This window comes from Lithobates pipiens, unplaced genomic scaffold (assembly GCF_037356315.1).
Source record: "Lithobates pipiens isolate NorthernLeopardFrog02 unplaced genomic scaffold, aLitPip1_a1.2 Scaffold_3, whole genome shotgun sequence".
Taxonomy (NCBI): domain Eukaryota; kingdom Metazoa; phylum Chordata; class Amphibia; order Anura; family Ranidae; genus Lithobates; species Lithobates pipiens.
In genome coordinates this window covers 85933627-85944955 of record NW_027507790.1, presented here as the reverse complement: position 1 = coordinate 85944955, position 11329 = coordinate 85933627, and positions in this window count along the sequence as shown.

The following is an 11329-nucleotide window of genomic DNA, read 5'->3' as shown; positions in this document are numbered from 1 at the left end:
ATAATTTGTTCTCAAATCACCAGGGTGGATATTTTAAAATGACAATATGGGGAAGACGGAAGATGCTGAAGGCCCCCACCCCTGTTTAAAGATGGTTGTTTCAATTTGACATAGTGGGCCTTTCATGCCTCTTGCGAACCAGTTGGCCTCTCTGTTCAAAACGTGCACCTCACTTTCTCAAAGAAATATTCCTGCTTCCTAAGATGTTGGAAAACTGTTGTTGAGTCCTACCTGTAGAATATACCCTTCTATGCTAAGCCATTCATTTGTTGAGTGGTTGCTTTATCTCCCCAATGTACAAGCTTTTTATTCCTTACTACACTGCAGTTTATCTACCAATCACCGAAATCTGATGTGGGTTTTAGCATGTTAATGACAGTTCAAAGTAATTTTAATTAAGGTTGCGCTCACATATGAGCACGCAGCAGCTCACAGCAGGACTCCAGTGCCCTCTCGTTCACCGTTTCAGGTCTGATTTCCAAATTTTTGACTGAATTCAGACCTGAAATGGACCAAAAGACGCACAGTGTTCCTGTGCAAATTGCAGCGGAGCCACTCTGGAGATGTGTGAACTGGCTCCATAGAGAGCCGGTCACAATCTCTTGCTTTTGCAAATTAAATGCGGGGAACCCGCATCCAATTAACACTAGTGTGAACCCAGCCTAAAATAATTAATAGTATATCCTAACAAATCTACAGAGACCGTATTAAACACTGTATAGGTGATTCTGATGTTACGAACAAAAGACAAGACACAATGACAAAATGTCATCCTTTATTGCACTGTAATTACTGGCTTTGTATCAACCCGCTTTGCTCACAACTGCTATTTCCGCAGTAATTATGCCCATATCCTTTTTGTTTTTAATTCTATATAAAAAAATATATATATTATTAACATACAGTATATTTAAAGGGGTTGTAAACTCTCAAGGTTTTTCAACTTAATACATTCTATGCATTAAGGTAAAAATCCTCCTGTGATGCAGCAGCCCCCCAGAGCCCCCCTTTTACTTACCTGAACCCGGTTTCCCACTATGAAGACGAGCACACCAGCTCCAACCAGTCTCTCAGGTCCTGATTGGATAGAAGGGAGCGGGGGGGCAGGGCCGAGTCCTGCTGTCTGTGTCAATGAATGCAGCAACAGGACAGGGGAGCGCGCCCGTACGACTGCTCCAAGGGAGAGCGGCTCTCCAACGGGGCACTCTAGAAGAGGAGGAGCCAGGAGCTCCGCTGAGGGACCCCAGAAGAGGAGGATCGGGGCCACTCTGTGCAAAACCTATGTAAATAAGAAGTAAATATGACATGTTTGTTTTTGTGTTTTAACGTATCCTTTAAAATAAAAATAAAGTACTGGTAACCCTGCAATGAAGACTGATTGCTCAGGTACTCAGTGTTATAAGGTGACAACACTCTGTCCCTGTCTTCCAGTTGTGCTTCTGGGTTGTTTCTCTGGTTCACCAGCTTCCAATGGACACTACAAGGGGTTATTGCCATACGCGGGCATAGTCCACTCTTGTCATCATCTGGAAACCTACTCTGAGAAAAGCCATGTAGCTATCACTCGAGTGCTTGCATGTATACAGTGGCAGGAGATCATCATTACCAGGATGTAACAAAGAATAATAAAAAGAAAAAAGTTCAAAACAGTAAAACCGTCTTTTATTTTAAAAATGTGATTGTTTATGATACAAAGTTATGTAGCAAACTAAATGTCTTTCAATTAGGGTTATACATCTGCATCTACAAGAATTCTTTAATTAGTTTGTTGGTACATGTCCAAAAAAGAAATGTATTCTTATCCTTGAAATGTTGTCAATCCATTATCATTTTCCAAGCAAGGATAAATATTTTATTCTTCAATGCAGAGATTATACAACCCACTTCTGTACTTTTGCAACATCATCACTATACTATATGGGTTTGAAATACATATTTCTTTTTTTGAGGATCAGTATCAAGCTTCCAGTCACATAATAGGAATAGGTATATAATTTTGTGCTACTGCAGCAACACAGTTATATTAGGTTCTCCGTTTTCCGCAGCTGCATATTTTGGTTACCCGATTTATACAATGCCATATGCTTATATAAAGGTATAAAGGTTAGGTAGGCCTAAAACGTATACTTACGGTGGATTCTGTCAATGTTTCCTTACATCTTGTGTCATCTTGTGTCTTGAGTCTGTACCACACCAAGCAAATAAATGGCCAAGCAAAGGTGTCTCACCTCTCCTGCTGCATCCCTGTAATGTAAAGTAAATGAACAGACTCCTGTGCAGGGGTGAGACCAACCCCCCCATGGCTTTGACATCTAGGTGTGGCTGGGAATTCAGGTGCCAACATCTTGCTGCCGGGAAAGTAAAAGGCATTCAAAAACATGAAATATCAATTGAAAAATACAGCTGTTCCCATTGGTCAGATTGGCTGACAGCCTCATGTTTATAAAGGACTCACAGATAGCCCTGGCCAACATAAATCAGGTAAAATAGTCACTAAACAAATTGAAAAACCTTGTCTGATCACTATGGTTTAGACTCCCCCCATTTGTGCTATTTTGACTACTATCAAAAATGAAAGGTTATATGCATACACATCTCTCTTGGCTGTAGTCCTCTTAGCTAGCATACTTCAGATCACTGCAGTAATTACACGCTATTCATCACCTTCACTCACTCACTGGCATAGGTTCATCCCATTAATAGTTTATTCATTTCACATGGTTTCATCTCCATATCCATGCAGAGCAGTGTGGGCTGTCAAGCATACACAAGATTCACATGCTTGTGATATGGTTGCCTGGTCTTCACCTGGCTGCTGTCTCTGGTCTGAATGGGATTCCTCACCTCAGCCCTGGGCGAGATCATCATCCCTGTCCTCCGTCCTTCTTTGGACATAGGATGGGTGTCACTATTGGGCCGCATTGTAAGTTATAGACCCTTTTTATTGAGAGATGGTTCTCCATTTAAAGGGTATCCTATATTTATAGATATGCCATTTATTTAATTTCAGAGCGTTTTACTCCTGATGATTGGTGTGAGCCTTGAAACGTGTGTTGAGTATACATCAAACTGATGCCCAGACAAGTTTGGCTCACTAGGAGCAATTGCTTATGTTTATTTAAAGGGGTTGTAAAGGTAAATGTTTTTTCACCTTAATGCATTCTATGCATTAAGGTGAAAAAACATCTCACACTGCCCGCGCCCCCAGTCCCCCCGTTTTACTTACCTGACCCCTCAAAAATCCCGCGCTCGCCCCCGCCGTCCTCTTCGCCGCTCAGCCTGGCCGCTGATTGGCTGGAGTGGATGGATTGAAAGCAGCGCAGCCATTGGCTCGCGCTGCTGTCAATCACATCCAATGACGCAGCGCGCCGGGGGGCGGGGCCTTGTGATACAGCGAGCGGCTATAGCCATCGGCTGTATCACGGGAGCGCGCCCGCAGTGCTTCTCACCAATGCGAGGGAGCTCGCATTAACGTGAGAAGCACCTGCGGGAGGAAGCAGAGACAGCCGCCGAGGGACCCCAGAAGAGCAGGTTCGGGGCCACTCTGTGCAAAACGAGCTGCACAGTGGAGGTAAGTATGACATGTTTGTTATTTTAAAAAAATAAAAAATTTTACTTTACAACCCCTTTAATTATTATGAATGTTTTATGAAATTGTACTGCTAATCATGTTTTATTTTACTTTGTATAATAATTGTATATTCATACAAGTGAATTGTTATTTATAGTATATTGTGTCTTTTACTAAAGATTGACACTTTTTAACTTGATTTGTAATGAATAAATAATTCAATAAGCAATATGAACAAGGTATTAATTCAGTGACATGCCTCACACAAAGTCCTATTCCTTGCTCTTTTTTTGTTGTCTGACATATATCAGGGATGGAGGTTTGCCACTGCTATGATCAGGTTGTGTCAGGTCATATTACTATATGAAATCCCTCTTGTTGACTGTGCATTCACTTCCTGCTATTGTGCGCTTCAATGCTGCTTGCCCTTTCCTTGCACCACTGGGAACTACAAATAATTTTCAATCTCTACAGAGGTGTAGAATAGTAGAGGCGTAGGACTTTAAGACTCTTGCTACATCCAATTCGTGAAGTTTTGATGAATTATGTTCTCCCGGGAATGCTGGCAGGACCCATTCCTGATTGGAGTGATATTTGGAAGGGACCTTAAGTACGAATCGATGAATAGGCTGAAGGACTACAATATCTGGATAGAAAATGATATATAGGGATCTCGAGAGCCTAGGGCTTACATTTCTGAGACTCTGCGCCCTAATGTAACAGCTACTAGGAAGGTTTCCTTCAGTGTGATGCCTTCCAAAGAAAGTAAGTGCAAAGGGAGGTGCTGAAAGAAAATTTAGCACTATCAGTAAGTCCCATTTAGGGTATAGACTTCTGCTTGGTGGTTTTAGCCTTATTACCACTCTTAGAAAGCATTCTATCAGAGGATTTAGGGCCCATCTGGTGTCCGTGAGAGCTGAGAGGGCCGAGACATGCACCTTCAAGGTATTAAGGTCTAACCCTAAATCTAGGCCTGACTAGAGAAATTGCAGCATGTTCTGAACCTCTGGTCATAGTGGGTCAAACTGCTCTCTTTGTGCTAATTCGAGGAATTTCTGCCAAATCCTGTAATAGGTATTGCTTGTAGAGGCCTTCCATGCCTGAAGCAGAGTTTTGATAACTTGGTTGGAACAGCCAACGTCTTCCAATCTCCTCCTCTCAACTTCCAGACCCTTAAATTCAGAGTCTCTGGATGTGGATGCACAAAGTCTCCCTGAGGCAGAAGGTGCTTAATGTTTCCCGTGCTTAGAACTGTCCCTGCACAAAGTGTCATTTCTGCAGGAAAAAAAGTAATTAAAAAGCACTCGCGGCTATAATGAATTGTCGGCTCCCCGTAATACAGAAAACAGTCATTGAAAAAAAAATAAAGTGTGGGGTTCCCCCCAAATTCAATTACCAGGTCTGGTATGGATATTAAGGGGAACCCCAGGTCAAATTTAAAAAAAAATTACGTGGGGTTCCCCCCAAATATCAATACCAGATCCTTCAGGTCTGGTATGGATTTTAAGGGGAACTCCACGCCAAATTAAAAAAAAAAAAAAAATGGCATGTAGTTCCCCCCAAAAATACATAACAGACCCTTTATCCGAGCACTTTAAGCATTATTAAAATCACTGCTCCTGATAAAAACGGCCGCTTTTAAAACTTTTTTTACATTGATACATGTCCCCTGGGGCAGGACCCAGGTCCCCAAACACTGTTTAGGACAATAACTTGCACATAAGCATTTAAAATGAGCACTTTTGATTTTGAATGTTCGAGTCCCATAGACTTTTAATAGGGTTCTAAAGTTCACACGAAGTTTTGGTCTGTTCGCAGGTTCTGGTGCAAACCGAACCAGGGGGTGTTCGGCTCATCCTTAATCTCCACATTAGGTTATAGAATGGAGACATAATTAACTGATGTTGCTTCACTAGACATAACATAGATCATCCTTTTTCCTAGATCTAGGTCAAAGTTCCTGGCTTAGTGAGGAACACTAGAAGGGTTTCTATTTTAGAGCTGTGTAGACCATGGTTACATTAGATCAGGCGTGACCTTGGACTTTAGCAATGCGTGTCAAGCTAGAAGCACCTGACCAGCGATCTTTCCATTTCTGTCACTGCTATAAGGTTGGGTATCAAAATTTTTTATTTCTAAATCACTTCCTTATTTCATAGCATATTGTACTTCATGTTACTTAAAACACAATATTCAGTAGCTGAACTGTTATAACTGGAGCAGACCAATGTGGACATCATATTATGACTTTAGGTAATTAAGCTCTTGGTTTGCTATTGTATTTTTGGCAAAAACCAGAACTTCGGCTATCTCTGTGGCTGACCACACTAACCATTGTAGAGTGTAAAAACTCAATAAAATATGAAATGAAAACAGCAATGTTATAACCAGGTAAGGCAAAAACTTCAGAATTTGCCATACTATAAATTAAGATTTGACAACGGATTACCCAGATCTATTAAATACAGTAAATAATCAACAAATAATGCCCAAGTTATGGTATTTTTCCTTTCTCCTGAGATGATACGTTATGATTAGACACAATATCTGATGGCTCCAATTTTTTTTTCCATTATGAAATTTATTCTATTACACAGACAGGCCTAAATTCCCTCATATTTATTGTAAACATTAGCTCAGTCACTTTCTACAAAAGACAAGACTGTTTTAAGCCAGCTTTTAAAAGGTGTGTCACAGATGATCCAAGTCAGCTTGCATGTTTGCGACTAAACATTGTTTCCTTTAACATTGGAGGTCATTGCGTCTATACAAGGACAACAAAGAAATACGTCTGTAGTAAGATTTTGTATAATTCAACACATATGAGTATGATGCCTGCTACTATATAGAAATTATTAGCCCCTAATATTTATTAATTATTAGCCACTAATATTTACTGTCAGTTGTAAAAAAATCACTTATTTTTACAAACTGTCAGTAAATTTACTGGTGGTTGGCAACCCTGACATGTAGTAAGATGCCTATATATTCTCATCAGTTTATGTGACATCATCAGTGATTCCCTATAAAGATATAGTAATATTGTAGCTGTATACCACTAATGCTAGCAGGCAAGTCTGTACATCTGACAAAGGGGTCCCAATGTGTGCTTTCCTCCTATCACTAACAAGCTATTTATTTCAGCCATAAATGGCAAATATCACAAATCTAAAACCTAAAAAGAGGGCAATTTCAAAACTCGAAATGAGTTGGATATATAAAATCAAGAGCCTTAAACCTTTTGGACTCAACGTAGATATAGAAATTAATGCTTTTATTGATAACGCGTGAGGGGTTATGAATTCTTGTTTGTTTATTTTTATTCCTTTTTTTCTTCATATGCTTTTTGTGTCTTCTCTTATTTTTTGAATTAAGTGAGGACAGACCACTTCCTTCTATTTAGATTCTTAAAAAATGGTTTCCTAATGGGAATTGGACACCGTGGGCCATTCGAACTAGAGTAGTCACACACTTTTCGATATGGGTTTTCCACTCAGAGGTATGCAGTTCAGACATAGGTTTAATCCATAAGAAAATGGAGCTCGAACTTGGGCGTTGTTCCAGACCCGGACCGCGTTTGGTCTCCAAAGAAATGGCGACCTGGGCGGGACCAAAGGTTTGTGATACGAGGGATTCGGTTCATTTCTTTAACCTTCGAAAAAATGGAAATCGTTCGGAAGTGAGGCTTGGTTTGGCCGGAAAGCCGACCCTCACCTCTTTCGAAAGCAATCGAGGCTTGGTTTAGTTGTAACGCTATTTAAACGTGATGGATCAGCATATCACCTGTGCCCCAGGAGGATGTACGTTTTTACGAAACATGTCGGGCTGTTTGTGCTGATACCACCACGCTTAGAATATTCCCTAGCACGGGTGTATATTTGTTCTTATTTTTAACCAGTTTTTTATGCATATTTTTATTTTCACTTGTTAGAATCGGACCGATTCGGTCATACCTTTGGTCTACTGTATATTAAAAAGTTTTCTAGAATCTGACCTATTCGGTCATATTTTTGGTCTGCTGTATGTTAGCAAAAAATTTTTTTAATAAAATTGCAGACTGCCTAACGGTACGTTCACGATCGGAGTCCTTCTTTGTTTTCCCCTTCCCTTTACTCGTGGCCGAGAGGCCCGAGTATCTTGTGTTTTACTACAGGTTTGCGTATTGAAAAACCTTGACATCGGACGATTCGCTGGGGAGCTATAAACATACTCCAGACATACAGAGAGATTGGATAGCCACTATCTACGGTGTCCGAGAAGGGAAGGAGGACGTACGGAATTGTTGTAATCTAGGCTGGCTACTTCCGAATGATCCGTATCTATCCATGCGTCTAGTAGCACACCGGAACGGATTATACGCAAAAGAACCCTGCAGAGGGCTGTCTGCTCGCGCTAACAACTCCATTGACTGGGAGTCCACCCATTGTGGTAAGAGTCAAACTTTTTTCAGCTCTGGATTTGTAAGAAGATTACACGGAATTCGTAAAAAGGATCGATTTCCCTATTCATTGGTTTTTCTTGGAAACAGAGAGCCCCTTATTACAAAAGACTCTTTCTTTCTTGATTGAACTTTACACAGGATGTTTTTTTGATTTATAATTTCATAGATTTGTTTTAGATTTCTCACTTTCATCTTTCATGTAATTTTAGCGCAACTTTATACATACAATTTTTCTGAGTTTTTCCATATCTTGATATTAGATGGTTTTTAGTTGCAGCTTTTAGGTTTACCCCAAGCGCGATATTTTTGTTTTTTGTTTTTTAAAATATCACAAACCACCTAATGTCTTCTTGCCACGATGGCCAAAATCAGCTTATCAACCGTTAGAAGTACTGGTTCAACTTCTTAAGGCTGCTTTCACACTGGGGCGAGCGTTGATGGTAAAACGCTGCTAGTTTTAGTGGCACTTTACCTTTGTTTTAGCGGTGCTATCTGGTCTCTAGCGGTGTTTTTAACCAACACTAGCGGCCGGATAAAGGGTTAAGTGCGCTCGTGTAGCGCCACTGCCGAATCACTTTGCAGGCGCTTCGGCAGTGGTTCCCATTCATTTCAATGGGCAGAGTGGTGTTTACACCGCTCCATCACCGCCCCAAAGATGCTGCTTGCAGGACTTTTTCGAATGTCCTGCCAGCGCAGTGCCTCAGTGTGAAAGCACGCAGGCCTTCACACTGGGACTGCAGGGGAGGCATTTTTCAGTCACTTTACAAGAGCTAAAGCGCCCAAAGAGCCCAAAAGCGCTTGAAAAATGCCCCAGTGTAAAAGGGGACTAAGAATATCCATTATTTTTTCAGCGTCTTCAACTGGATAGTTTTATATCACATACTTGAAATACAATGTGTAAATGTATATATGATTTTTATATTTTGACCATAGATACACTTTAAGTGTAGCTAGTGGTGTTAACTAACCAATTTGCTGGTTAAATTATCTAACCCTAGGTTCACACCTATGCAGTTTTAAGTGCATTTTGCAGTTTGCAGAAACACACTACAGTCCATTTAACATGTTTTTTCTATGTTACATGTTCACATCTATGAATTTTGTGGCCAAAGTGTTTTTGAAAAGGGTTTGGGGACTTTTTTTCTCGCGGTTTGCATGTAATAGACTTTAATAGAATCGCATCAGAAATGTAAATGTTGCGTTTGTGATGTGATTTTGATGAGTTTTGCGTTTTTTGATTTTTCTGTTTAAAACAATGTATATAGCTGGTTGCTAAGGAGGGGGCCCGGAAGCCGGCCGCTGCATCCCTAACAACCGATGAGTCATCAGCTGTCAGTGATGACGTCATTGGATGGCCATGCCCCATGGCTATATAAGAGATGCCAGACAGCGGGCGTCAACAAAACGGAGGAAGACAGCCACAGAAGTGGAAGAAGGCAGCACCGGGAGAAGGCGGCAGTGAGAGAAGACAGCTCGGGGAGAAGATGGCGCTGAGCTATTTTTTTAATAAAGGACTTGTCAAAAACCAGCTCTTGCTTTTTTTACCTTTCACTGCTTTTTTTGGGTGAATGGGTAGGTGTGCGATGTACCCGATAGCCATTCACATAGGGAGGGGGTGGGATCTGGGGGCACCTTGTTAAAGGGGGATTCCAGATTCTGATAAGCTCCCCTGGCCCCAGACAACCACTGGGCAGGGTTGTCGGGAAGAGTCCCTTTTCCCCATCAACATGCACCCCAAAGCACCCATGTCCCCCATGTTGGGGGCATGCTGGCTGATATGGTTTCGGTGTGGGGTTCTCCTCTAAATTTATACTAGACCTGAAAGCCCTGGTATGGACCTGGGATTGTCCCCTCGGAATTTATACTAGACCTGAAAGCCCTGGTATGGACCTGGGGGGGACCCCACTCGTTTTTCTTTTTTTTTTTACATTCAGCTGTCAGCTGATGACTCATCGGTTGTTAAGGACACGGGGGCCATCTTCCTGGTCCCCTTCTTAGCAACCAGCTATTTACAGTGTGTTTAACCACTTTCAGACCGGACCATTTTGCTGGTCAAAGACCAGACCACTTTTTGCGATTCGGCACTGCGTCGCTTTAACTGACAATTGCGCGGTCGTGCGACGTGGCTCCCAAACAAAATTGACGTCCTTTTTTTCCCACAAATAGAGCTTTCTTTTGGTGGTATTTGATCACTCCTGCGGTTTTTATTTTTTGCGCTATAAACAAAAATAGAGCGACAATTTTGAAAAAAACTCATTATTTTTTTACTTTTTGTTATAATAAATATCCCCCAAAAATATATAAAAAAAAAAATTTTTTCCCTCAGTTTAGGCCGATATGTATTCTTCTACATATTTTTGGTAAAAAAATCGCAATAAACGATTATTGATTGGTTTGCGCAGAAGTTATAGCATTTACAAAATAGGGATAGTTTTATAGCATTTTTATTAATAATTTTTTTTATTATTTTTTTTTTATTAGTAATTACGGCGATCAGCGATTTTTATTGTGACTGCGACATTGTGGGGGACCCATCGGACATTTTTGGGACCATTGTCATTTATACAGTAATCACTGCTATATAAATGCAGTGATTCCTGTGTAAATGACACTGGCAGTGTAGGGGTTAAGTGTTCCTAGGGGTGTGTTACTAACTGTGGGGGGGTTGGGCTTTCATTTAGTGAACACTGATCTCTGCTCCAATCACATGGAGCAGAGATCAGCGTCACTAGTTGCTAGGCAGAATGGAGAAATGTTGTTTAGAACGACATTTCTTCATTCGGCCGCTCCGTGAGACGATCGCGGGTCCTGCGACCGGACTCACGGAGGTCCTGACCAGCGCGGGAGCCCCGATGGCAGGGCGGCAAATTTAAAGGGACGTACATGTACGCCCATTTGCCTGCCTGTGCCATTCTGTTGACGTACATCGTCGTGCGCTGGTCGGCAAGTGGTTAAAGAGAAAATAAAATAAAAAGTAAAATGAAATGAAAACTGCATGCAAAAAAAGCATTAAAATCCGAGGGTTTAAAAACGCAAAATTCACTGCAAAACATGCCTGAAAAACGCATCAAGCGCAGCCGCATAGATGTGAACCTAGACTAAAGGTAGCTTGTAAACTATTAACCACTTCAAGACCAATATTTTTCTGATGCTTGTTACTTACAAGATAAAATCAGTATTTTTTGCTAGAAAATTGCTTAGAATCCCCAAACATTTTATTATATATATATATATATATATATATATTTTTTTTTTTTAAGCAGAGACCCTAGAGAGTAAATGGTGGTTCTTGCAATAAAACTTTCACTTTCATGAAT